This window comes from Palaemon carinicauda, chromosome 29, assembly GCF_036898095.1.
Source record: "Palaemon carinicauda isolate YSFRI2023 chromosome 29, ASM3689809v2, whole genome shotgun sequence".
Taxonomy (NCBI): Eukaryota; Metazoa; Arthropoda; class Malacostraca; order Decapoda; family Palaemonidae; genus Palaemon; species Palaemon carinicauda.
In genome coordinates, this window is record NC_090753.1 from 71,138,708 (window position 1) to 71,143,707 (window position 5,000).

The 5,000-nt window shown below is 30.4% G+C and overlaps 1 protein-coding gene across 1 annotated transcript in view; it reads right to left on the reverse strand.

Annotated features, from left to right (window-relative positions):
• The window catches only part of LOC137622649 (uro-adherence factor A-like), a 185,102-nt gene that overhangs the window by 170,330 nt on the left and 9,772 nt on the right, over positions 1-5,000 (reverse strand). The gene's annotated exons all lie outside the window — the stretch shown is intronic.

A 5,000-nucleotide genomic window follows, 5' to 3' on the forward strand; every position in this document is an offset into this window, starting at 1 on the left:
CCATGTAGGCATGTAGGCCTGGGTCTTCCAACTCTTCTAGTGCCTCGTGGAGCCCAGTTAAAAGTTTGCTGAACTAATATCACCATCTCCTCCTACCTCTATTGACGCAAAGGGCCTCTGTTAGATTTCACCAGTCGTCTCTATCTTGAACTTTTAATTCAATACTTCTCCATTCATCATCTACTTCATGTTTCCTAGTGCTCAGCCATGTAGGCATGTAGGCCTGGGTCTTCCAACTCTTCTAGTGCCTCGTGGAGCCCAGCAGAACGTTTGATGAACTAATCTCTCTTGGGGAGTGCGGAAAGCATGTCCAAACCATCTCCATCTACCGCTCATCATGATCTCATCCACATGTGACACTCGAGTAATCTCTTATAGTTTCATTTCTATCCTGCCATTTAACTCCTAATATCCTTAAGCTTTCAGTATAAAAAATAAACAACTTTTACGCTTAATATGATTAAGAGTCTTTTTATATTTCTTATCAAAAAGGATAGGACCTTCATAGGACTTTCCAAAGCGTCGTGAAGGACACTTGCAAAGGAGTAATCATAATCTAAATTGACTTCTTAGTTTCCTTTCCTGTTGCCAAATTACCACAAATTCAATCATAAGATGAATCCTAGCAGAAATATACAATTTCCTGCTAATAAAAAATGTGAAACAGTCACTCTTTAGTTTTCTGAACTAATGGCTACGGGCTGGTGTATTCTTTACTTACTATATCAAGGATAGCTGTTGAAAATAGTATAGCGGTAAATATTTTTACTTGGCCAACCTTTACCATGAAAAGAGAGCTTACCAGATGGAAACGAGCTGACAATGGGCTTCTGGCAAAAGGCTGAGAGTCTTCAACCGAAATATTGCCTCCGCTGGATTTCGTTGAACCAATCCTTGAGCATAGTTCTACTTAGAGAGTTATGAGGTCTTTTGACTGGCCAGACAGTACTACATTGGATCCTTCTCTCTGGTTACGGTTCATTTTCCCTTTGCCTACACACACACCGAATAGTCTGGCCTATTCTTCATATAATTCCCTGTCCTCTTACACTTGACAACACTGAGATTACCAAACAATTCATCTTCTCTCAAGGGGTTAACTACTGGACTGTAATTGTTCAGTGGTCATTTTCCTCTTGGTAAGGGTAGAAGAGACTCTTTAGCTATGGTAAGCAACTCTTAAATCATACCATTGTTCTCTAGTCTTGGGTAGTGCCATCTCCTCTGTACCATGGTCTTCCATTGTCTTGGGTTAGAGTTCTCTTGCTTGAGGGTAAACTCGGGCACACTATTCTATTCTATTTATCTTCCTCTTGTTTTGTTAAATTTTTTTATACTTTATATAGGAGATATTTATTTTGATGTTACTCTTCTTTAAGATATTTTATTTTTTCTTGTTCCTTTCCTCACTGAAGCCCCTGGGCTTATAGCATTTTGCTTTTCCAACTAGGGTTGTAGCTTAGCAAGTAATAATAATAGCAAGGCTCAAACCATGTTTGAAGGCAAGTCCCACTTTATCAATAATCCTTTCTCCCAATACCCAAGCAATCAATTTAGAGTTATGTGAATACCACACCATTTACATCAAATCCTCAATTACAAGAATTAATAGATATTGAACTGGAAAACGTAATCTGATGAAAAAAGGGGTAAGACTGGAATGAGAGAAAGAGTACCAAGAGACATTAGGAGTCAAAACTGGAAGGAATAGAGTCTCCTCCGTTCCCAGAGCCCTCTTGCCCGTCACAGGGCTTCATTTCGGACAATAATATTCCATGTTGAAGCCAATCAGCTTCATCAGTGTAGTTTCTAATTAAGAGAGGTAGGGTGACTGGAAATCAGCAAGGCTGAACGATGAATTTTATAATTGTGGATGAAAGAGAATGAAGGTAGTTGATTTGTATGGGAATTTAGTAGTAATTACACTGAATATTAGTAAGATAATTCAACAGAATATATATATATATATACATTATATATATATATATATATATATATATATATAAATCAGACATAAGTACACTGCAGGACAGAGGCCTCAGACATGTCCTTCCACTAGCAACTGTTAATGTCCTTTCTACGACAGTCTGTACCCACATATTTTCGTAGTTCGTCAATCCATTATCTTCTCTTACTTCCCCTGCTTCTTTTGCAATCTCTAGGGACCCTATATATATATATATATATATATATAAAATATATAAAATATATATATACATATATAAATATATATAATATACATATATATATTTATATATATATAGTGTGTATATATATATACCTATATATATACATATATATACATACATATATATATACATACACATATATATACACATATATATACATATACTATATATATATATATATATATATATATACATATATATATAGCGACCAGTAATATTCCATGGTTTAATCACGTGTTATGTCATTGAAAACCATAACCACACAACACTCATTCATTTACGTACAGCAGCTGAAGAAAAAATATATATACTCGAAACATTAGCATTCATACCTAAAACAAACATACTGCCCTGTGCACTCGGTAGTAAATGACACTTTATTTACTCTTGACACCTGACACCTTTTATCCCTCTGGACGCAGTGCCAAGGATAGTGCCACTGGGAAAATAGGGAGAACTGCATGGACAAAGGGAAAATGCAAGAATTTTTTTTTTTTTTTTTTTTTTTTTTTGTGTAAGTAAATCTTATTATATTTTCGAAACAAAAATTGAGATTGTGGTGATATGACCTAGCGGGGATACAAGATTTGATTATTCATTTTGATTATGTTGCATGTTTATCTATTTTTCCTGTCCGAATATATATATATATATATATAAACTTTATATATACATAATGTATATACAATTAACATACGCATACAAACACAATTATATATATATATATATATATATATATTTACATATATATATACAAATATATATATATATATATATTTACATATATATATACAAATATATATATATATATATGTGTGTGTGTGTAAATATATGTATATATTTATATATATATATATATAGGTATATATATGTTATATATGTGTATATATATATATATATATATACACATATACATATATTTACATATATATATATATATGTAAATATATGTATATATATACATACATATATATATATATATATATATGCATATATATAGGTAAATATATGTGTATATATACATATAGATACACACATATATATATATATATATATAAATATATACTGTGTACATATATATAATAAATATATATACATACATATATATATATATATATACTGTGTACATATATATATATATATACATATATATATATATATGTATATATGTATATATATATATATATATATATAGTGGAGAACACCACGATACGAACAGAGATCAAAGCTCTTTTGACTCTAGATAACTTCTAAAATAAATGCCAAAATTTTTACTGAAATATTGAAACATATTGGGGCAGGGAGAAACCGAATAGTCATACGTCTGGCAATTACATATCTGTTTTGATGTTGTTACTGTTTTTAAAAATATTCTATTGTTAATTTCTTCTCATATCGTTTCTCTATTTCCTTATTTCCTTTCTTCACTGGGCTATTTTCCCCTGTTGGATTCCTTGAGCTTCTAGTACCGTGCTTTTCCAACTAGGGTTGTAGCTTGGATGATGATGATGATAATGATAATAATAATAATAATAATAATAATAATAATAATAATGAAAATAATAATAATAATAATAACATTAATAATATAATAATATAATAATGATAATAATAATAATAATAATAATAATAATAACAATAATAATAATAACATTAAAAATATGATAATAATAATAATAATAATGACAATAATAATAATGACAATAATAATAATAATAATAATAATAATAATAATAACAATAATAATAATAATAATATAATAATAATAATGAAAATAATAATAATAACATTAATAATATAATAATAATAATAATAATATAATAACATTAATAATATAATAATAATAATAATAATATAATAATAATAATAATAATAATAATAATAATAATAATAATAATAATATCTCATCGAATTGTCCATGGATCATGACCAATCATCCCACAAAATTTCATGGGATTTGGTCAAATGATTTTTGAGAAATGCGAATCATAAACACACACACAGACATACAAACGAACAAACACAAGCCTGTCAAAACATAACCATCGCAACGAAGTTGGCGAAGATAATAAATGAAATACTCTAATTGACGTCTGTATTATTATTGTTGTTTTTTGTTGTTGTTGTTGTTATTAGCTAAACTACAAAAATCAGAATGGTATAAGCTCAAGGGCTCCATCAGGGAAAAATAGCCCAGCGAGAAAAGAGTTGTTGTTATTAAACTACAAAAATCAGAATGGTATAAGCTCAAGGGCTCCATCAGGGAAAAATAGCCCAGCGAGAAAAGAGTTGTTGTTATTAAACTACAAAAATCAGAATGGTATAAGCCCAAGGGCTCCATCAGGGAAAAATAGCCCAGCGAGAAAAGAGTTGTTGTTATTAAACTACAAAAATCAGAATGGTATAAGCCCAAGGGCTCCATCAGGGAAAAATAGCCCAGCGAGAAAATTGTTGTTGTTATTAAACTACAAAAATCAGAATGGTATAAGCTCAAGGGCTCCATCAGGGAAAAATAGCCCAGCGAGAAAAGAGTTGTTGTTATTAAACTACAAAAATCAGAATGGTATAAGCCCAAGGGCTCCATCAGGGAAAAATAGCCCAGCGAGAAAAGAGTTGTTGTTATTAAACTACAAAAATCAGAATGGTATAAGCCCAAGGGCTCCATCAGGGAAAAATAGCCCAGCGAGAAAAGAGTTGTTGTTATTAAACTACAAAAATCAGAATGGTATAAGCTCAAGGGCTCCATCAGGGAAAAATAGCCCAGCGAGAAAAGTTGTTGTTGTTATTAAACTACAAAAATCAGAATGGTAT